The 24,245-nt window shown below is 41.6% G+C and overlaps 1 protein-coding gene and 1 long non-coding RNA gene across 5 annotated transcripts in view; one reads left to right on the forward strand and one right to left on the reverse strand.

Annotated features, from left to right (window-relative positions):
- Dab (DAB adaptor protein) overlaps positions 1 to 1,523 on the reverse strand; it is a 246,562-nt gene extending 245,039 nt beyond the window's left edge. For all 4 annotated transcript variants that reach the window (XM_090372948.1, XM_090372949.1, XM_090372950.1 and 1 more), the window contains exon 1: positions 1,414 to 1,523. The gene's annotated coding sequence lies outside the window, so the exon portion shown is untranslated. The remainder of the gene's footprint in view (positions 1 to 1,413) is intronic.
- LOC150087096 (uncharacterized) overlaps positions 1 to 24,245 on the forward strand; it is a 219,097-nt gene that overhangs the window by 52,610 nt on the left and 142,242 nt on the right. The gene's annotated exons all lie outside the window — the stretch shown is intronic.

Here is a 24,245-nt window from a genome sequence, read left to right on the forward strand (position 1 = left end):
AAATCAGTTTGAAAATCTAGCAATGTTTAGTGATTCACTCAAGAAATTTGCATCTTGAATAGTTAGATTTCTTTTAGAAGGTTTAGTTGTTCACACGAAGTTTAGCAATATTGCACAATATTACTTAGCCTCATCTCATGAATGCTATCTACAAAACATTATGAGTTTCACTTTCTTTTAAGATTGTCAGTATCATTACTTTTGTCAAAAGTAGGGGGGAAGGAAACCATCAACGACAACTGAATATTAATAGTGGCAAATGATGCAAGAAAGCAAACTTATATGTCATCAGGAAAAACAAAAAACCTTTTCCATATATAACATGTCCATCCCCTCCGATAGTTTAAATATTTTTCCTCTTGAATAAAAATATTGTAATGCTTAAATGACTTTACTGTATTGTATTTTAGGTTTCTCCCCCCCCCCCATCTGTGACATTTTAATTTGTTTCTCATTATAGCTGCATGACTTTTTTATGATTATGATTTTTGAAATGTATTATTTTTTTTGCATTGCAGTAATTGTTATTTCTTGTTCATCATAAAAGTTATGTTATAAGGATCAAGAGGCAGCTCAGGAATGGAGTTATTTATTTTACATGGTTCTACATTATCTGTAAAGGGAACAATTTTCATATGCTCTTACTTGCCCTAGGATTGGATCTTTCCAGTTCTCCTATGCTGTACACCCTCAGGGCCTGTCGAGGGCAGTGGGTGCAATGTACTTGGGTCACATATTGTAAAGGACTCCAAATCCCAATTACCTACCCACCTCAATTGGGGCAAAAAAAAAAAAACAACTTCTCCACCATTCTTTCCCTTTCCCCAACATTAATTTTCGTACTCGGGTCCCCAGAACTTGAAAAAATAATGACTTAATTTATTATTACAGCGCGAAGCACAATACTGTTTTGATAGTCACAGTTCTTTGTTATAGTTTACCTTAATTAATTAAAAACTAATGTCAGATAAACAAATTTTTAAGGGGCTCTTAAAAATTATTCGAGTTATATTGTAAATTAAAATTAATTTAAATGTAAGGCGCTCTTCCCAAATCAATACTGCATCACAAGTTCCAAGATACTATTGCATAAAATCACTACAGAAAATCATCCCTAAGAAAAAATTCTACGTAATATTGAACAATGTGTTCCTCCAAGCCTAAAACCTTTTCAGTTAAAATTTTAAAGTGTGACATAATTAGATCTCATTATAGTAGTTTTGGCAGAATGGAAGATGCGAGTGTTATTCAAAACGTCGTTATGTAACACAGCAATTTTGGACTACTGGGGGGGGGGGGATTCTGTTTAGTTTGAAAGCAACCAACTCATTCCATCGTGTGTAACCTTGCGATAACCTTTTTTGAATAAAACAATAAGCCAAAAGAAGTTATATCATAAAAGTCTACACTTACTTGAAACATTTATTTATACATTATTGTTATAAACTGTAATTAATTCTGTAACAATTATTTCACATATTTCAAGTAATCCTCAAAACACAAGACCGGTATTTACAATAAACAGTACAAGGCTGAATCGCGAACATGAGAGATCACAACACCAACACTGTTGACATAGGCTTACAGATAGAGCCGCGAATCAGAGCACGACAGTATTAACCATGCAGACTAAGGAGCCACGCCTCTATACAGTTGAATGACCCGGATCTAACCATTCAGAAGGTATATTTAAAATTACAGGCGGTGCTGCCTTAATCGTAAGCGTAATTAATTAAGTATACATTGTTTATCGTTGAGAGTGTGTCCCCCCCCCCAGTAGTTAGAATAGAGTACAGTACTAAGGAGTTGACAACTTTATTGTGAACCGTTTTTGGCGGCCAATATCAAAGTATAAATTGTGGCTGCAAAATACTTCCAAACATCTCCCAACGTGATTTGTATCAACCATTCTGTATGAACTAGCCGTTGTCTATACCCACCCCAACAATGGTAAAATGATAAATTCCGCAGCTCCCACATGATGTAAAACAACCATACCTTGTCAACCTTCGGGCCTCTAACTCTTTCGGTTTACACGGGAGTAGCGAACCTGCTGGTATGATAGCTTATCCACTGCTGTAGATATTTCTTCTTCTGAATAGTGCACCCAAACTTAGAAAAAGAGACGCAATTATGACAGAAAAATTAGTGGTGTATATCTGGGAGAAGTGGGGGAGTTAGAATGGCTGAGTTGCGTCAACCACCTCTCTGTATGGTCTCCTAGACCATACTTAACAGGAGGCTCCGTCCGGTTTGTGACAGCGTACAGATTTAATATCAAAACGGTGGTCACTCTAAAACACACCTGTAAATTTAGGTATTCAAGTGACAGGGAAGAACAAACAACTTTATACACCCTAGTTCCTACCTGTATATTCATTGTTAATGTTTATTAACAATGAATAAATAAAATAAGTTCCTCACGCTCACTCGTTTTTCGGTGCTTAATAATAAGTGAAAATAACCGCATGAATAAATAAAGATATACACTGAGTGATCACTGAATTATGACCACCCCTATGAAAACTGAATGCAACCCGTGGACTACGTGAGGTACGAGAGTGCGGAGTTAGTCGACCTACGTACCATGGATAAGGTGTCAGTGGTTCAGTAGGTAGTAAAATTCCGAGCGTAATGGGTAAAAGGAAGGATTTATTAGACTTTGATAAAGGACAGATTGTGAGAGCTCGACGAGCTGGGGCCTCGATTTCCCAAACGGCTGAACTGGTGGGGTGTTCGAGAGCCGCCGTTATTAAAGTGTACCAGGACTAGCGTAAAAATGGTCAAACAACGACCCGACAGCAAAACTGCAAAGGTCAGCGAAAGGTTGATGTTAGAGGTGAGCGCCGGTCCGACGACTCGTACAGGCGAAGCACTGTTGAAGAGTTGACTACCCAATACAACATGGGTCAACCCGGAACAATATCTGGCATGACCATGCATCGCACACTCGCACGTTTTGGCTATACCAGCAGACAACTCCTACGGTATCCTCTCCTAACCAATGTTCATCTGCGTGAAAGACTCGCCTGGTGCAAAGAGCATGCAAGTTTGACGTCAGAAGACTGGAAGAAGGTGTGCTGGTCGGATGAGTCACGTTATTTACTCTACACCGTGGATGGTCGTGTACGGATTTTGCATCAACAACATGAGGCTCTTGATCCATCATGCATGGTATCAAAAGTGCAGGCCGGTGAAGGCAGTTATATGGTGTGGGGCATATTTCACTGGCAGGAACTTGGACCCCTGGTGCATGTAGAACAACGTATCAGTGGTCTCTGCTGTCGTCAACTGCTTGCTGACTGTGTACAGCCTGGTATGTTACACTTTTTCCCGAATGACGATGATGTCTTCCAAGATGATAATGCGCCGAGCCATCGCGCACTTGTTGTGCAGGAATGGTTTGAGGAACACAGTTCTGACTTCCAGCATATCGATTGGTCTCTGAACTCCCCCGATATCAATTTCATAGAGCACTTGTGGGACACTATGGAAAGGCATATCAGGCGTCTGGGTACACCAAGCACTTCCATACCTGCATTGCAACTCAATACACACAGCTTGGTCGGCCATACCTCTCGAACGCTTCCGACATCTTGTTGAATCAATGCCACATAGGATAGGTGCTGTACTGAGGACAAAAGGAGGACCTAAGAAGTATTAGGTAAGTGGTCATAATTCAGTGCTCACTCAGTGTACATATACACATTTTGTTATTTTTAAATAACTGTATTTTTGTTCCTCTGATTTTGGTGCGCACGGGACAGTGCCAAATACGATGGTTACGGCTCTCTACAATGACCACGGCCAGTCCGCATCCTAACTATAAGTTTAAAAAATTTACTATTTTCAGCCTCAGCCGCTACAAAGATTTTCGTATGCACTCGATACTGGAGCTTTAAATTCGCAATTAAAAGGTGCAAGTGGTGCACAAACTGGTCTGCTGGACAGTGGGCCTTTATCGTTTGTCCAAAAGAACCTTGAAATAACTTACTTTCAATTTTGAAATTAAATACAAATAAAGGCTGCAACACTTTTTGCCTGATGTTGGTAGCGGCGTATGATGCAAGAAAGCAAGTTCATAAAGCATCACCCAAAAAAAAAATTCCCATACCACATATCCATACACTCCAATAATTTGTCTAGTTCCTCCCTGAATTTATTCAAACTGGCTACCTCACCACAACAGATGGAATTTTGTTCCAACACAACCAACCGTTGGCTAACGGCAGACCTTCGCACATCTATCTTGCAGCCATCTTTCCTCATTCTAAATTCTTTAATTTAAAATTCTCTTTCCTGAATTTATCCCCCCTCATGTGTGTAGTCTGAGCAAGACAAGAATGCCATCAGTATTGAGCTTGCTCAATGAATTTAAATCCTTAAAAGCCTGAATCAGATTACCTCGCAGGTGCCTAATCTCCAGATGCTGTCATTTTTAGTATTGAAGTCTTTCTTGATTAGATCACCATTTCGTTCCCTTCACCGATCCTGTTGCCCTTCTCTGCACCCATCTACGGTAAGGCTTCATCTTTTAGTAGTCAAGATGAAGCCTTACCGTTGCCTTGTAAATTAAGATAACCATCTCCTTATCCCTGCTAGCAAAATTCCCATATATCATTGACAATACCCCATGAGCTGTCCTTGCACCCTGGTTCCACTGCTCAATGAAATTCATATCTCACTGCAGTGTTAACTCCAGGTCGTTTTCATTTTCCAATACCCTGAATGTAATACCATACAGTTGGTATGTTATCTGGGATTACTGCTACCCATATGCAGTACTTTGCATTTGTCAATGTTAAACTTCAACTACCATTTCTCATCCGATCTGCCTAATTTTTTAGATTTTACCCCTAATTACTGCCATTAATCAGATTTTCGAAGCTTGTATCATCTGCAAACTTAGATATTAAGTCTTTAATATACCTTCATCAATATCATTAATAAATATATAAAACAACAATGGGCCAGCACTGAACCCTGGGGAAGTTGACTAATAACATAACTTCATGAAGAGAAGTATCCATTAATAACCACTGTCTTCTAATCAGATCAAGATCTTCTCCGACTCAACCATCCCTTTATCCAGAGCAGTAACTTACCTGTTATGTCATGCAGCACCAATTTGTATATCAGTCTATTTTGTGCAACAGTATCATAAGATTTCCTGACATCCAAGTATATGATATCAAAATTATTTTTTGCATCCAGTTCCTTTCTTACTGCATCATAGTATCCATTCACTGGTCAGACAAGATTTCCCCTTAACCCATGCTATGTCTGCAGTATAACTGAGTCTTGTCGATATGATCCTGCATTGCTTCTTTAACCAGTGACTCCCTTATTTTCCCCAAAACAGAAGTTACACTAACAAGTCTGTAATTACTCATGTGATGTCAAACTTTGATCCGCATTTGTGAATTGGGGATACATTCGCATATCTCCTGTCCATAAATAATTATCTCAAAAACCAAAGATACCCTCATAATTATGTCTAAGGGTATGTATATCTCCTTTTCCGCTTCCCTTAATATAATTGGATAGATCCCATACTCCCTAGGCGCTGATATGTTTTTATGATAAGCTTCAACAATTTCGTTTTCACTTTCCTTTCAGTTATCACAAAATTAGCTCCTCTTTTTGATAAACTTTTGTCATCCCATTCGCTAAATAATTCCTCATGTGGAAATGTAGATGCAAAATACCTATTCAGTTTGTTAGCAACCTGAGTAGGGCGATTAATAATGAAACCTTTGATATCAAGTGGCCCAATGCGATTCAACCCCTTCCTTCTGCTCTTAATATAACTGAAGATGTCTTTGCTGAATTTCTTGGCATTCTTTGCCAGAAACGTCTCGTAATCTGCCTCAGCTTACCTAGGCTCTTTTTAGCATTAGTTGAGGCATATGATGCAAGAAAGCAAGCTTATACAGCATCAGCCAAAAAAAAAAAAAAAAAAAAAACCCTTCCCACTGTTTTTGATTTGATCACAGACGAATTTATAACTACAACAAGCTCCAGTATCACCCGGTAATTTGTATGCATTCCATGCATCTTTCTTCTCAGCCGCTAGAATTCTCATCGGACCTCTGACATCCATTTAGGCCTAAGCCTGGAACTGTATTTTTTAGTTGATATGAAAAGACTAGTAACTTCCACGACTACTACTCTGAATGCCGCTCATTTAGAATTTGCTGTTGGTAACGTCATCAGATGATCCCCTTGTATAGAATTTAAAAACTGTCTGGACCACTGTAGTCACCCTTACTAATGCAAAAGCCCTTTCCTTTACCTTTAACAGTAGTTATATCTTTAATTAAATCCCACATCAATCACTCTGATTACTGCCACCAAGGGGACTGTTATCTGCAGGTTCCTTAATTCATGAAGAATCGCTGCCGATAATCAGATCGAGATTGTTGCTTTCACCCCCCCCCTTCTTCTTCTTTATCATACTAGTGTAGAAAACAGTCATCCAATAAATCCACAGAAGTCTTGCTAGTGTGTGAGTGACCAACCAAAAGTTTCAGTTAATATCTGTAAAGTTAAAATTCCCCGTTATAAGAAATTCTGTTTCACTGACCAATTCTATTTCTCCATATAGTTTGTGTGTTATACTCTTCCCAGTCATTAGGCCTAAAACACACTCCTCATATTTTTCTTTTCTCAGTACTTATGTCACATTCAACTGACTGAATATTGCACTGACCACCCATGTCAACTAGATGTGCTGCGCTGCGCTAGATTTAATATGCTTCTTAACTAAGACATAACTGCAACCACCCCAGAGCACTCGTGGTTAGAACAGTTGGTAGAATCGTCGACTTCCCAAAACTGGGTGGAAAAGACCTGAGTTAGATTGTGGTCAATGATGTCAGGAATTTTTATGGTGTTTTTCAACAACGTGGCTGAGTTAGTATGTCTCAGGCGAATAGCATGGTTCTTTTCCTTGAAACGCGGGTTTTTTCGTCCAGCAAACAGAAAATCGCCCACAGAATACCCGCAATTTACAGACAGTAATAATCAATATGGCCTTGGTTGCTGATGCTCCTAAAACCCCCTACTTCAACTAAATCAACCGACCACTTTCTCTTGGCCTGTCTGTCCTTTCTGTATACATGTACTCCCCCATATTGAAATTCTGCATCCCATCTTTTATGTCTAGGTGGCACCGTGTCCGATATCCCCACAATGTTTGCATTTGATGACTTAATGAGTACATCAAATTGATCAAATTTATTTACTATGCTCCTAGCATTGGTGTACATGCAAATAAGCATGAATCTAATGTTACTCTTAGTTACCGTAATACAGCCCATGTGTTTACTTGTTCCATGATGTTATCTGTTCTCGACGTGCAGATAAAACCAGTGGTGAGCTGGCTCGCGCGAGCCAATTTTTATATTTTCAAGAATTTTTCGACCCGGTTGTTACCATTGTTCGACCCGACAATGGCTATAAACTGTAGAGTGGCACGCATTTCAATCCTCAATGGCTAGCGGCATTCGGGCGATAACGTAGGTATCCCATGATTTCATCAGGGATCATCAGGATTCGACAGCAATCATCGGATACCTACGTTATCGCCCAAACATTAGGCCCAACTTTCGCTCGGATAACGGCAGTCACATGGGGAGGCATTGAGTCCGCTGATTCACGAAAGCGTTCCACAGGTATTTCCATCTAAGCTTGCTGCATTACTGTCCATAATTCCGTCGCATTCCTGGGCGGAGCATCCAAAGCTCGAGCGGACCTTTCCACAGCATCGCAAAGATGTTCCACAGGATTCATGGCCGATGAACGGGGAGGCCATTCCATGGTGGTAAAATCTGCAGAACGTTCTTCGAACCAAGTTTTAGTCACCATCGCTCTGTAGTGAACGCATTGTCCTGCTGGAAGAGTCCATTGCCCTGTGGATGCAAAATGACTATGAGGGATTCAGATGGTCTGCAGGGATGGACATGTAACCCAAACCGTTCACAGATGCGTCTAGACGTACCTGAGGTCCCAACGTGTGCCAGTTGAAAACGCCCCAGACCATTACCGACCGTCCACCTGCCTGAACAGTTCCTTGTTGACAAGACGGGTGCATAGCTTCGTACGGCGCCTCCGTAGCCAGATGGGAAGGAGCAGCAGTCCGTAACACACGCTTCTTGATTAGACCGGGGTTCGATCCCGTCACCACCAAATACGGAGGATGCGGAAAGGTCAGGGAATGACCACCGCATATTCCCGGAGCAATATGGCCTTAGTTGCTAATGCTCCTAAAAACCAAATAACAACATAGCTTCATGCAGTTTCCGCCAGATACACCCTCCCGTCTGCTCGAAATAACTGGAAACTGGACTCATTGGACCAGGAGATCTGTCTCCAGTCATCCAAGGTCTAGTGCCGATGTTCTTTCGCCCAGTTAAAGCGTTGAGGCCTGTGTTGTGGTGTTTGCAATGCATGGGACTCCGGTGGGTTAGTGGCTCCCATAACCTATTGCGGCTAATGATCGCCTGATGGTCTTGGTTGAGACGGTTCTGGCACCTCCTTCATTGAAGTCGGCGGTGATTTGTGCAACTGTCGCTCTCCGGTTGACTGAAACAATACGAGACAGACGTCGACGGCCATATTTATCCACCGCCTTTATCTGCCCACAGCGCTGCCCACAACGAGATGTTATTTCGGAAATGGCAAATGGCGTAAACCTGATACATTCTTTATACTGTCGAACGGGGATATTGCAAATTCTGTACCACCTCCGCGATAGAGTGACCCATGCGTAGGACAACTACATCATCCCTCTTTCAAAGTCGATTAACTCACGATTAATCCATACTGATATGGAATTACTGTCTACGTGAATGCAGTGCATCTATATACTTGCCAAGCGGTGGGTTCGTCCACTAGCGAGAGGGGTGACAGCGTCGCGTTGCCCAGGAACTAGGTATCCTACAAATTCCGTCATTTAAGTGTATATGGTGGAACAGGACCAGGGTATATGTGCCATGGGCAAAAGTTGACGTTGTACAGCAGATATCATCTTTTAAGGGCACAAAAGGTGATATTGTTGTACACGTTGGCACTAATGACAGATGCGTCTAGACGTACCTGAGGTCCCAACGTGTGCCAGTTGAAAACGCCCCAGACCATTATCGACCGTTCACCTGCCTGAACAGTTAAACTGACAATGGCTATAAACTGTAGAGTGGCACGCATTTCAATCCTCAATGGCTAGCGGCATTTGGGCGATAACGTAGGTATACCATGGGTAGATATCCCACTTAAGAGTAAGAGATCCGCAGATTTACTTAACAAGTACAGGTCAATGCTGAAACAAAGTCGACCTAGGGTTGAATTTAAAAGTATTTGCAATTCTGCCCAGAACACGATAGGACGGAGAATATGATGAGAGCCTTGTCAATGAATTCCACCCTGGAGAGATTGTTCAAGACTAATGGGATAGAAATTTTTTCAGCGTGGTCTGTGCTTGTTAACAGGAGAGACTGCTTCTACACGGTTGGTATACACTTAAATAGAAAGGGTGCAAGAATGCTGATGCTATCGAGGCAGTGTTAGGTGGATTGGAAAACAGCTAGCTTCGGGGGAATCACAGACGAAAAGATTAACTGGAACTGCGGGCAGAGGCGAAAGCGATTCTTGCACCGGTTCTATTGTAATGAGAAGCAGCCTAGAGAGCAAGTTGCTGGGGTCTGCAGGAGTTGCTAGGGGTCATCATGGAACAAATACATACAAGGGCTGCGTTACATGCACCTGTTCTTACTCTAAGAGTAAGAACAGGTGCATGTAACTTGCATGTATGGCGCCTCCGTAGCCAGGTGGGCAGGAGCAGCAGTGCGTAGCACACGCTTCTTGATTAGACCGGGGTTCGAGCCCGTCACCACCAAATACGGAGGATGCGGAAAGGTCAGGGAATGACCACCGCATATAACGGAGCAATATGGCCTTAGTTGCTAATGCTCCTAAAAACCAAATAACAAACAAACAAACTTGCATGTATACCAATGCTACAAGTACAGTAAATAAATTTGAAGTGCTGATCAAGGCATCAGAGGCAGATATTGTTGAAATATCAGAACATGGTGTCACACAGAGATATAAGCAGTGCAGAATTGGAATTTGGAGAATACAATGTGTACAGAAAGGATAGACAGGGTAGAAACTGAGGAGGGGTTATGCTATTAGTTAACACACAAAATCTAACGAAATGCATCCAGTTGATATGGGTGGACAGTGCAATTGGGTCAATTTGGTGTGACTTAAGCACTGGGAAGGGAAAATGAGAGTAGGACTGTGTTATATAGGCCTAATGACTCTGATGAGTACAACGAACAATTTTGCAGGAAAATGGTGGGCCAATAAACCAGAATCTTGTAATGGAGGATTTTAACTTTTCAGATATTGACTGTAACTTGTAGGTTGTTCACTCGCACGCTAGCAAGACTTTTGCGACGAATTCATTGGAGGATAGTTTTCTACAGCGGCATGTTCAAGTGGCAACCAGATGAGGTAATGGTTTTGTTCTGATTATCAGCAGTGATTATTCATGCATTAGGAATTTGCAGATAAAGGAACCACTAGGTGTGACAGTGATCACAGTCTACTGATGTGGGATTTATTAAAAGAGGTAACTACCAACAAGGATAAAGGAAAGGGATTTTGTTTTCGTAAAAGTAACTACAGTGGTCTCAGGCAGTTTTTGAATTCTATACAGCGGGATCAACTGATGATGTTAAAAACAGTGAAATGTAAACGGGAAGCCTTCAGGGAATTAATCTTGGAAGCTACTGTGCTTTTCATACCAAATAAGAAATACTGTTTAAGATTTAGGCCTAAATGGATGTCAGATAAACTAATGATGTTCGTGGCAAAGAAGAAAAATGCGTGGAATGCGTATAAATTAGCAAGTGTCAGAGAAGCCTACAGCAGGTATAAGCTAATCTATATAGCTAAGCTAATCCTATATCTTAGCAATAAATAAACTCGTACACCAACCATAAGAATAAGTATTTTACTGTAACTAAAAATTTACAAATTAAAATAAAATAAATAAAATTACTACACTATGTATTTACAAAAACTGATATTATAATAAATTAAATTATGTACATTGTGAAAACATTAAAACTGTAATAAAATCCTTGCAATAAAATATACTAAAATAAACCGGATTAAAAGCGATAGAAACGATAAGAAACCTGGAAACCTGCAACCTCCGCCCAGGAAGCTGCACACAGCGTGTTTTATAACCACACAAAATTCTCGCTAGATGCTCAGTAACTCCCGGATAGTAAGGAATGTATGCGGTAGCCACAGGAACAAACGGTTCTTGACGGTTGGACTCTGTTCCTCTGCAGTGGATATAGCAGACTCAAGACTCCACGATTTCACAGAACTTTAGGTAATTGAGCACATGGAGCTGGAGATGGAGTTGCAGTGGATATAGCAGACTCAAGCCTCCACGATTTCACAGAATTCTAGGTAATTCGGCATACACCATACCGCATCACAAATCCAAGGCTTCCAGATGCAGAAGAGTCTTCCGTCTAAGAAATATTGCAGCTGGAAAGCCAAGAAGGTCTCCTGTTTATCAATTAGAATTGTCTCGCAGCATTCTGCCATAAGATTGAGATTACTAACCCGAGATACCAATTCAATTCGTAGATCACAGTACTCCTCACAATTGAACATAATATGTTCCCATGAGTCTCTTTTGCCACAATGGCAACTAGATCTCTCATTAATTCCTAAATCATGCAACTTTGCATTAATCGAACCATGACCAGTTAATAAGAACATAGCTTGTAAGTTTGGGCCATTTGAATTTTATCGAGGCTGCATTTTTTAAATCTGGGAAAAATTTTTGTGTAATCTGCCCTTTATCACGAACACTACAAAGCTCTTGCCAGACTTTTACCAAAGCATCCCAGATTCTTGTCCTTTCCTTCCTGGGATATGCCAAAATGTCCATCTGTATATTCAGAAAAGAACAGGGAATGCCACGGCGGATGAAGTAAGCCAATGCACAATACAATAAATGCAGATCAATAGGCAATTTTCCAGTCACAATCTGCAAAGCTGGGGTCAACATAGTTCTGCTTATCTTCTTTCTTCTCCTCAATCTCTCACCCCTTCTCCTATTTCAAAAAAGAAATTTTTTTTTTTTGCTCTCCCTGGGAAGCTCAGGCTAACCCCAGGGTCAGCCAGCCAGAGTTCCTCCCACTTTCCTGGTCCGGCTCCCAGTGCCCGTGACGGTAACTAGCAGTCTGTGGTGTTCCACAGACCCTAGGCTAAGCGGCCAGATGAACAACATAACCCACACTAAGCAAACATGAACATAAGCTAACATATGCTATCTGGCCTTGACAGTACTGTCTTACTTTACAAGAGATTCAAATGCGGAGTTGTGCGAAAGCACCGATGCCGCTTATCAAAGAAAACACTGTCACTAGTTCTGCATGCCATGCACATCCTAAGGAGCATTACTCTTTGAATGGAACTGAGCTTTCTAGTAAAACGTTTCCACTTACAGTTCAAACCAAATTGGTGCACCGTACGTTACTATGGGGATAAATACACATTCATATAGCAAGTTCAGCGCCTTACCTTTTATTCCCCAGCCAACTCTAGTGATTCGAGTAATCATCCGAATAAATTTCCTCATCTTTTCTGATAGATAAATAACATGCGAGTTGAAAGTCAAAGATCCATCAAACATAATGCCTAGATATTTTAATTGCCTTGCCGATTTTAGGCTCGACCCATTCATTCTAACAACCGGGGGTCTTCTATGGAAAATTGATCCTTTGGTTCCTGATACAGACAGTTTGTGACCTATACCAGTTATTAAGTTCAAACAAAACCTGGTGTGAACTGGTTTCAAGTTGCATCCGTGTATTCGCTTCAATAAGCAACACAAGATCATCGGCATATGCCACCATCTCTGTATGCTCGAAGTCCCTACGCAACCAGTCCTCCAAAATTAGGTACCACGTTAGTGGTCCAAAAACCGATCCTTGTGGGCAACCCCTGGTCCCCTCTCGTACAATAGAATCAACCGACTACTTAACAGTCACTGTACGGTGCGTGAAGTAGTCCTTTACCACCCTAAAGATCTTAGTTGAACAGCCTGCAAGTCTCAACATCATAAGAACGTTGCTCCATTGAATGGAGTTAAAAGCTCCCTCAAAGTCAATAAAGATTCCAAGGACATACTTACTGTTCGAGCCTAATATATAGTTTCGCAATGCCCGAAGCACATCTTCTGTTCCACGACCTGGAGTAAAACCATATTGTCTGCCAGACCAGCCTAAGTTTTTTTCAGTATAGTCGGTAATCCGTCTCGCCAGCATCCTTTCAAACACCTTTCCTAATCCAGGGAGGAGGGCAATAAGTCGATAAGATCGTGGATCATGCTTTGGCCTAGATGGTCCCTTCAGTATCAGCTTTAATAGGGCATCCTTCCATGGTGATGGAACGTCCCCATCACGCAGGCAGCTATTAAAAGCTTCAAGAAGGATCCCAAGAAGGGCATTTATTATTCCTTATGCGTTGTATTGCATCACAGAGTTCAATCAGCTTAAAGGGATCCTAGTCGTGTACTCCAGAGTAAGCATGATTAAGCTTTTTCATCAACATCTGTTCCTCATCGTCTTGCTCAGAGATAGTATCTCCAATCAGATGATCCAAAATCGCAGACATACTTTCTTTCCAACTTGTACTTTCCAGGTCAATACGTCCAATAGAGTATGCTGTATCTCCATTATATATTTTAGTCTTGCCAGTACATACCTTTTCATTTAGATATCATACGTACGTATGCACTCCGTATTCTCTGATACTCTACTTTAAGTACATTAACTTCCTCCTCCCATTGTTACGCTTCCTTTTTTGGTACCTTTTCTGCGCTTTATGAACCTGCTTCCGAAGTTGGCTTAACTCTCACCAGACCACCATTTAACTGGAATCCTATTACAGTTCTTTTGCTTCATAGATGTGCTGGAAGCCTCAAAGAGAGAGCGCTGAAGTAACTCCACTGCATTCTCTCCACACATCTGAGTGAATGCTCAAATACCCAGATTCCCAAGTCCGACATGAATATTTTCGATAGCAAATCGTCGTAACTCTTCTTGAGATGGAGCTAGTTTTGTTATGTCCCTGACAGAAAATACAATGGCCCGATGATCAGAGCAGACCCAGTCTGCTCTTAATCGCCAGTCGTCCATGATACCAGCTGCCCTTACGTTACAGATGGTCAAGTCAATATTTGATTCTCCATTAACAGTGAAGAAAGTACTATCTGAATTTGGTAGATTTTGTATAAATAATCCACAACAAGCCAAGAATTCATCTAGTTGACGACCACGATCATTTGTAATTCTGTCAAACCACGATGCTGATCTTGCGTTAGAATCCATCGCAAATATTACTGAATTACTACCCAAGCGATTTCGAACCAATTCCATGTACCTGATGTAGAAATTAATATCTGTGGAGTGATGACAATACATACAACATAGATAGAATGATGCAAGATCTGACGCTACCCCTATGCACACCATCTGTGAAGAGCATAACGAATTTATGACAGTAATAACTATGTCCTTATTAAACACTACAATTGCAGCTCTTAAGTCTGGTTCATCTGCACGGAGTACACGTGCTGAAAGTGGATATCCTGTAGGCCGACCTTTCACTAAGTATGGTTCCTGTGTGCAGGCTATATCAATATTCTCTCTGCTGCACGCTAGTCTAACTTCATCCTCCACCGATTTTGATCTCTGAGCATTAATCTGTAGTATACGTAGGTTACCATTCGATTTTGCATTGTACTGATTAAAAATTTAGTAATTATCAATATCTGCCATTAACGTTATCAAATTCCGTGCTCTTTCTTTAACCAACTTAAGTGCATTCAAGTATTCTGGACACCGTTTACTCCTTACAGAATGATTTGCAGATCGATTTTTTGCCTTACAATTGGAACAGATCGGTTGTTCTCGCTGATGAGTACAGAATGTGTAGGAGTGTCCTATACCTGCACAGTGGCTGCAGACAGGGTCTGTGCGATAACATGTTCTGGCTGTATGACCAAAACCCTGACAATTGTAGCACAAAGTAACTAAATGAAAGTCATTGAACTTATACGACATGAAGCCAATGAAAATCGTACCATGCAGTAACAAATGACTTCTAATACGCCTTGACACCTGGAGGACCCAATTATTTCCTGATTTTGCTTCTATTAATACTACAAAAACGGACAAATATCTCCATCTTCACTTCCTCCCTAGAGATGTTCATATTTAGTAAATTTTTGTTGTATAAGTCTTCTAACAGGTGTTCCTTGTTCATCGTTTTTTCCACATCATACTATTATTTTTCGCCCTGGCTCTTTTGGAGTTGAGAGAATCACGCCCAATCGTTTAATACTCTCGCATTCCTTTACCTCTTGTAGCTCCTTTTCTGATTGCATCTCCAATACCACACCATTATCCCTAATCTTCCGAAGCTTCCTTATCCTAATTTTCTTTAAGCTGCTTTTAAGCTCTTTAGTTACTGCTAAACGCACCTCATCACTATTTTTCAATCTTGATCTCTCAGCTGCTTTCACAATCAGAACATGTCCTCCTGTCCCATCCAATGATGAGGAAGACGAGCACACCTGACTTTCATTTCTGCCCTTAGTTTGTCCTCGTTCCTCGATGTTCACCTGATTCTGAGGTGTTCTATGCTGGATTACCTTACTATATAGTTCTCTTACCATATCACTATCTTTATTTTTCAGTCCTTCAATTTTTTGTTTGTATTCCTCCAATTTTACCTCCAATGATGTAATGTTATCTTTTAAGCATTTATTTTCTGCTCCCAACAAGGAAGCATTAACCAGTTCCTTAGTAAGCCAGTCTTCCTTGATCTGGATCTCTCTCTCTCTCAGTTGTTTCTCATTCACATCTAGTACCCTCTCCAAGTCAGTGACCTTCTCCTTTAGACGTTCATTTTCAATGCCAACATCATGTTGAGCACTTTCAAGTGCACGCCATCTTGAAAGTACCCCATTTACAATCCTCATACCAACACCTTTTTTTTTCCCGAAAACGAAATTCCTCCAGGTCCTTACGCAGGCAGAGAGAAAGCTCACTAAATGTTTTAAATGATATTTTCTCAGCTAAATCTACAGGTTCCCTCGCACGATCCAGGTAAAAATCCTCTTGATCTAGCATACTCTGTTCCATCACATGGAGACAAACCAAGGGAAACAGTTGTTGTGCATTTCATCAACTTCTCCAAATTCCTATTTGCTTTGGCTAAGTCAAGATCCTTCTGAACATTGTGCATAGTATTTTTCAAACTGTTACTTTGGAATGTTGCACACGTTAACCTTTGGCACTTTTCCTTGGCTGAGGGGATCTACTGCATGACGACGTAGCCGTGCCCCGCAAGATAGGGGTGCCCCTTGAACTGTCATCCATTCTATTAGATCTATTTCGAAGACTAACTGCTCTAAAACAGCCGAGAGACCGACTTCTGGAATATAATGGAGTAACCATCCCCAAGTCACCAGTCATCTGCAAACCTTCACTTCTGCTTTCCTCTTCAGTATCTAGTTTAGTTAATGTTCCATCGGTTTTATTCTTAACGTTCTTTGGCCTACCCTTTCAAGAACTTCTTTACATTGTTCCAGCGGATATTGCATCTGTTATTTTCTCATTACTTGCCACAGACATGTAGATTTCACTATATTTATCCTCTCCATTATCAACTTCCTCCTCCCCAAATCCAGTCATATCTCTTTCGCTATTTATAACTCCACTAATTTCTCCAAGATTATTCAATTTTTCTGAACAGATTGCATATAGAACAACCTTGTCATTTGAAGATCCTAAGCAATCGTTACTTCCCTTCACTGTCTTGATTATTCCCTGCTGTGAGAGAGCAAAACTCATTCACCAATATCCCATTGACATCAAAATCACACTCTTTTCCACCCAACAATATTTTATTGTCCTTTGTTTCCATAACTATTGTATTTTCCCACGTTTTCATATCATCAACTAAACCCATACATCTGTCCATACATTTGGATGATAACTTATCATCCAAATTTCTTTCTCTAATCTTACCTTTGTCCTTTGCACCTTCTAAACCCTTAGCCATTATCCTTTGGTGAGAATCCGCAAATGTATACTTTGAGCAAAGTAAACGGTAGTTACAGCTTATGCTACTAAAGCTTGTTGAATCCTCCGTTAAAGCTTACATTTATGACTAATTTAAGAGATGGCGCAACAATTCTTCTTTCACGACTAACGTAGTGAGTGGCAAAGGGAGTAGTCACTGTAATCCTTCTGTCAGCCAAGTATGATCTAAGGCAGCAGAACAGGTTGACTGAAATTTGGGTGCGCCGATGTCTGGCCAGGATTCCAGGCCACCAGAGAGAGAGAATTAAAAGCGCCAGCAAAGTCTATTGATTAGAGAAGAAAATACTTCATATCGCAGTTTTTTGCTGTCTCAGTTATGTTTTCCAAAGCGTCTGCCGCTGACCGTCCTCTTTTGAATCCGAACTGGTTCAGTGACATGTTCTCTTCCTGGAAGTGAGTCTCTAATCTAGGGTATAGAAGCCGCTCAAAAAGTTTGATCAAGGTAGAAAGCAAAGCTATGGGTCTGTACGATGTTGGCTTATCCTGGGGTTTGGTTGGATTCTTAAGTATAAGTCTTATTCTTGCTGTTTTCCACTTATTAGGGTAATAGCCTTCTGAAAGACAGCGATTGAAGAGATTTAGAATGACGTCTGGCATCTTCTCTACTGCCTTTTTGAGCATCTCTGGTTCAATCCTATCATCACCAGGGGCTTTCCTGTTTTTGATGTTTGCTGATGCTGTGCTCAGCTCCATGATTGTAAAGGGGGGTGGGGGGGGTGGCGGCGGCTGAACTGCCGTGGTACAATATGAGGAGTTTTCCTCATAGAGTTTTCTCTGTTCCTCAGTCTCGGGCTCAGTTTGAGGTAGGAAGATGTGATCTAATATGTTATCAAATGATGACTTCCAGGTTCTCGTATAACTTCCCGGTGAAGTTTCGGTGGCTGTAACCACTTCCCCTGTTGGGAGCAGAGTGGCTTTAAACACTTCCCCTCTATTGTTTATAGAGTTGTCACTTGTTAGTGACAACTCTATAAACAATTCCCCATGGGTCCGCATTGCCATTTGCACCGACCAGGGTTTCCCATGTTTCTTTTTTCTTCTGCTTAATCCTGACCGTGTTGTTATTTCTTGCCTCGTGATACCTCTGCCTGTGGCCAGGTTCTGCATGCTCGTTGGAATGCTCTGTCTCTGAGCTCAGTTAGTTCTGGTGACCACCAGGGAACAGCCCTGGGGGCCGGGTGTTTCTTTTTTAAGGCTATGTCCGCTGCGTCCGTGATTAATTTTGTCACCTGCTGCTGGAGATCATTTAAGTTTTGGCCTTCAGTTCGGATGTTTTCTGCTCCCATCATCAGCCTCCGTTGGAAGAGATCCCTGTCGGCCTTGGGAATGGCGTACCTTGGCGAGAGAAGTCTGACGATCTGGCTTGGAATTAGGGTTCGGTGCAGACTGAGGGTTATAACCCTATCATCAGATGTGGTGAGGTGTCCTACTATTGTGCAGCTTGCAAGGGTAAGATCAATGTTTGCTTCACACATTGTACTTGAAAACGTGGGAAGCTGATTTGGTAGGTTCAGGATAGTGAAGTTACTGCTTGTTATGCACTCCTCCAGTCGCTGTCCATTGTGTGTACCTCTCCTATCTGGCGTCTCATTATGCCCGGCCGGGGACCTGCAATTTGCATCCATTCCAATAATAATTTTGCCACTCGGAAGCTGGCGCTGTAGGATTTGTAGATACATTGTGACAGGGAGAATGTCCTCTCCCGGTCTGGCATAGACCGAAGAGACGTAAAATTTCCCCAGTGATGAGGCAATGTAGCACATACTGCCCAGTTTGTGCAAAGGTCGGTTATTTTTGTAACCGTGAGGTCTGGGTTACAAACTATGACAGCCGCCCAAGGAGTGTCCCCTTCCACTTGGACAATCTTGAACTTTAGGGGGTAACTTCTCACTCCTTTATTATGTGCATACGGCTCCTGGAGTATGAGCATGTCCAGGTTTTTTCCATTGGATTTCTTAACTAGCTGAGCAGCAATTGTCTTAGAAACCTGTGCATTATGTTGTGCAATTTTTATCCCGAAGTGATTGTATTGTTTTGGATTACTCCCCATAGTTTATCTGTAGCTGTTGTGTACTCCTTGTTTTATTGTATGTTGGGCAGGCGCTATCCCTTATAGAAGGGTCATATGGCAGCTTCAGGGCCTTGCAGTTGATGCAGACCAGGGCTTTAGCTTTGTTTGAACAGTCTCTATATTCGTGGCCATCTTTGGCATAGTGGCCACATGTAGAGTACGTTTGCCTGCAGTTGTGTGTTGTGTGACCAAAACGACAATACCTGAAGCATTTGGGGACAGCCACATACTTCCTGTAGCGGCGACTGCCCTAATTTACATATAACCTTGTCTGTTGCTTTATGGCTTTCCAGGCAGCTGTGGACAGCTCCAAAACCCAGTTGACAGCACACCCAGTCCTGGCCCTGGTCTTGAACTTCAGTGTGAGCGCTGCTCTGGCGTTCCGTCCCGTTGCAATTCATTGAGATTTTCCTTTAGATTTCTTGGACTAACTCTTCAGGTGTGATATCATTATCTAGATCATGTATCATTATGCGGGGCCCTTTTTTCCTAGGCTGTTCAGCAAGCAGCCCCGGCGAGGATATTTTGGGTTTTTATAGTGTCCCTTGTATGTCTTGTTCCGTTTCAGTTTGAATGATCACCTCAACATTTATCGTTTTCCTGATGGATCTTATTTTTGTGTGTTTAAAGTCGTCCTTCAGATTGTCCATGACGGTCTGTTTAACTGCTTCACTAGACTTATGTGTTTCCGGTGCTGCTGGTTTCAAAACTACCAGGTGGGGATTGTTAGCAGGGTTTACTTCTGCCCTGTTTTGGGGCATCCTGTGTCGGTATTCACACTTGTGGTATTTATGTTGTTCCTCATCGCCTGTGAGTATGTGGGAACGTGCTGTGGCATTTGGTTTGTTCCACTGATTTGGAGGACCCTAGTTTGGCTTGGGCAATTTCCTTTTCAAGTTGCGTCTGGACTAATATCGTCTCCATCTTCATCCAGATGGAGACTATCCCTGCCCTAAGGACCACTGAAACCCTGTTTGTTTGCTCCTTGAACAAGCTCTCTAGTGCCGTTTGCAGGGCAAGGGACTGTTCCAGGGCCGTTTCGGGTCTAAAGGGGTGCCCTGCGATTTATCCGGGGGTTTCCTCCCCGATGTTGTCTGCCTGTATCACAGGTTGTTCAGCAGGATCCTTATTCTCACTTTTGAAGCGAGTCACTCTTTCCATTTTTGGTGTCATATTTTTTGTTTTCCTTTGGCTGTAGTGGAGCCAGATTGTGCAAAGTCAATGTCCTCACTTTCTATAATTTCGAAGTTCGTTGTTTGCCATCTGTGGCTGCGATGCTCTTGATTTTCCTGCTTTGTCATCCGTTTCCGTTGTCTTCAGATTAACGAGGTTGGAATGATTTATGGAATCCATTTTCTTTGGTGTAAATGGAACGGTAGTCTTAATTTCTTTAACTTGGCAGCCAGAATAAGTGGAGCCGCCCTATAGCTTTGCTGCCTGTGGAGGATTTTACTTTCTGTTTTTCAGACGGAATGTGAGTCGTTTCCTATTTTGCCACAGGTCAAGCCCCGGGCAGGGATTAACTCGGAGAGTGCCTGAACTTTTGACTGAGGGAGCACTTCCAGGAAAGGGTTGAGGGTTGGGAGATTACTCACAACTTAGTGTCCTCGGGCGTTGTTCGTTCAAGAGGGAAATGTGGACGTTTTAGTTCTGTGCATAATTATGATCAGAATAGCAAAATCAAAAGTCAGAGAACTGTTGGGACACGATCAGTGCTCTGTTTAGAAACAAACTGGGGCCACACTCCCCAGTCAAGAGTGCACTTCAACCACAGTGACAGAGAAATATGTAGTTTTCCACCCTCTCCACCGCTAGAACAATGCCGCCATGGTCAGCTGACACGTTACCAGCGTTGAATCGAAAATGAGTTGAAATGTACTAAAACACCGAATAAAAGGAGAAACAAATCTCACTGCTGTGATCCACTGATGAATATTACTCCTTGGGCACACAATTTGGATAACTGGCTTAATTTAAAACATTCCGAATACATTTTTGCATTGCGTCGTACAGCATGTTTAGGTGAAGTGTGTCTAGGGTCAAACGGCACCAGGGGTTTCCCCCATCTTCGCGTAGTTTACTTTGTGTGGTGATACAGTTCACTGTAAAGGCCAGATATTTAAAAGTGTGTGGATCTTGGAATGTGTAGTGCCATGTACCATTGTTCTTCTGGCCATTTAGTCACCAGACCTCTACTGAGGTCCGACATTGCCTGCACTTCGCCCTGTGGAAGCAGAACAGGTACCTAATAGTTTGTATTTACTCTGGCAGGTTCTGCCACCTAATTTCCTGAGATTTCAGTGGCTAGGACCTAAAAAAAGTAAATAAAAAAAAAGTAAATAAATAAATAAAAATAAATAAATCTATATATACATATAGTGATTATTTAATAATCGATTGCGTGGGGCGAGTGCTTGAACTCTGAGAGGCCAAAATGTAAGCGAAAAGTAATTTGGACAAAGTTAGATTTTGATGTGTGGGGCGTACACTAGCGTGAAGATAGAAAGGGGAGGGAGGGAGGGAGACTGAAGGCTGGGGGGAAAAAGGCAGAAAGATGGGGTCAATAGTGAAGACGATCCCCAATCAGATGTCAGTGGGGCATGCCCATGTCCCACTGGAGAGAAAAAGAAGGGTGACGAGGAGGGGACAGGAGGCCTGTCAACCTCCCCGCCACCAGGGAGGCTAAAGTGGGCCAGACAAGGGAACTGGCACAGATCGCCAATAAGGCTTGGTGACAATATACTTATTTGGTCGAGTCCGTGGGTCAAGTCCGTGGTTATCAAATCGAGGTGTTTGGTTCAGTCCGTGATTGTCACGTAGTAGCAATATATCTGCTTTTGGTCAGTTCCTTGGGTTGCTTGTGGTTGTCACATCCAGGGTCTGGTCCAGCCCAATCAGTGTTTATCTTTCATGGAATGTAGTCCTATCTTAAGTAGTTTGGTTCAGTTGGCCGAGTGTCCGTCCATGGAAATTGTGTAGTGGTTTACATGGCTAGGTTATTCATGGTTGATTTGGTAGATTACGGTGATCTTTGGTTGGTTTCAGCATGTTTAGGTAGGTGGTAGATGTGAGAGTGCCTGGCACATGGATGACTGTACCCAGCATAAATCAGCCAAAGCATGACATTACCACCACCGGCTTGTTTTTGTCCCATGGTGCAGCCAGGTGCCATCACTTCCCTAGCTAAGCGACACACACGTACTCGGTCATCCACATGGTGCAACAGGAAATGTGATTCATCGGACCAGACGACCTCCTTCCAATCACTCAAAGTCCAGTTTCGATGCTCGCGTGCCCATTGTAGGTCCTGTCATCAATAAACTATGGTAGCACGGGCACTCAGAGCGGCCTGCGGCTACACAGCCCCATTTTCAGCAGGGTTCAATGTATGTGTTGTGACACATTACTCCCATCACCAGCATTGCAATTATCGGCGAGTTGTGCCACAGCCACGTACCATCTGGGAGAGCCTTCGATTATCTCTAGCATCGATGAGCCGTGGTCGTCCAACACCTCGCCAGCATTTCGTGGGTTTTCCCTCCTCGTTGTAAAAGTAATACAACAGATATGTGGAGCCCAATTTTTTTCTTGGTCACTGATCTTGTAGCCGAAGTACAATGAATATGCAACTTTTGTGATGTATATTTTCTTCCTCTGAGTTTTTGGGGTTAAGTGTCCACAAACAGCAGAAGTTGTCTGGGTGATTAACGCAAGTTCTGTGCTTTGTCTTCTTCATTTTAACAGTGCATTAACCTAAAAACAGTAAAAGCAATTGGTAAATTTGAACAGAAGGTGAATTCTTGTAGCATAGTTTATTATACACTATATATTGAACAGTTGAATGGTGTAATACAATTAATAAAAATACTGACTTGTCTGGTAAAGTGCACCAAAATTAAAATATACTATATTGCAAGAACCGTAATGATGTATTTGCTTAACTTTTAGCCCAATAAACAAAACCAACCAAAAGTTAATAAGTTTAAAAATTGTATTTCAAACAATAATGATATCTTTGTACAGAATCCAGTTATCTATCTATATCTTAAAACTGAGACATGATAGGAAATTTTTATGATTGATTTTAAATTCTGTACATAAAACTTGACCAGAACAACCATTGATTTGCTGGAGGTAAAAATCATGTTGGGTAGTGTAAGCAATCAATAACAAAGAAGACGGCACACACACAAATTGCAAGTAATGCGATACTCGCAAGTGAGAATGGAGTAACGAGTTATGAAGCTTAAAAAATAGGAATGAAGAGAAGATTCTGAAATTTGTTTTTTGTATGATTGAAAATTTCATGGAAGGGGAAACACATTTCACCATAACGTGAAAATACGTGAAAATCCACAGAATTCCAGCTATCGGATTATTGCAAATTCAATAAGGTCGTGTTTACTATCCATTTATAATATATTGCACTAACAGAAAAGCCCAAATAAACAGGGGACTGCTAATTGTTTTTTTGATTGCGACCTCCAGAAATCCAACCGAACCATGTGGTATGGTCGGAGACAATCGTAGGGTAATCTTGAGTGCTGCAGTCTCCTGCCCCGATTAAACGGCATGTCCCAATTAAGCGAAGTAAACCCTGGCTATTTTCTCAATTGGAGTCATCTGGGAAACAGAATCCAATTGTGTTTCCCAGATGACTCATCCAGTGCAATACCACCACTTTGCTTATTGGAGGATTCAAGTGGTGAAAACCATGTTAGTTTCAGGCATCCCATCCTCCTCCTATGCACGGTACTACTAGTAGTAGTAGTAGTAGTACCATGCATAGGAGGGTACTACTAGTAGTAATACTAATATTTATTAAAGGATAAGAGAGGTTTACCTGAAAATGATACGTAAAACACTTCCGTATGATACTCTTCAGAAATTAAAACAAATATAACATTACAGTAAAAATTTAATTGAAAACAATTAAAAAGTCGGAAAAAAAATTAAATTACAGTAAA

This window comes from Mastigoproctus giganteus, chromosome 4, assembly GCF_048544385.1.
Source record: "Mastigoproctus giganteus isolate SK-2022 chromosome 4, ASM4854438v1, whole genome shotgun sequence".
NCBI classification, from domain to species: domain Eukaryota; kingdom Metazoa; phylum Arthropoda; class Arachnida; order Uropygi; family Thelyphonidae; genus Mastigoproctus; species Mastigoproctus giganteus.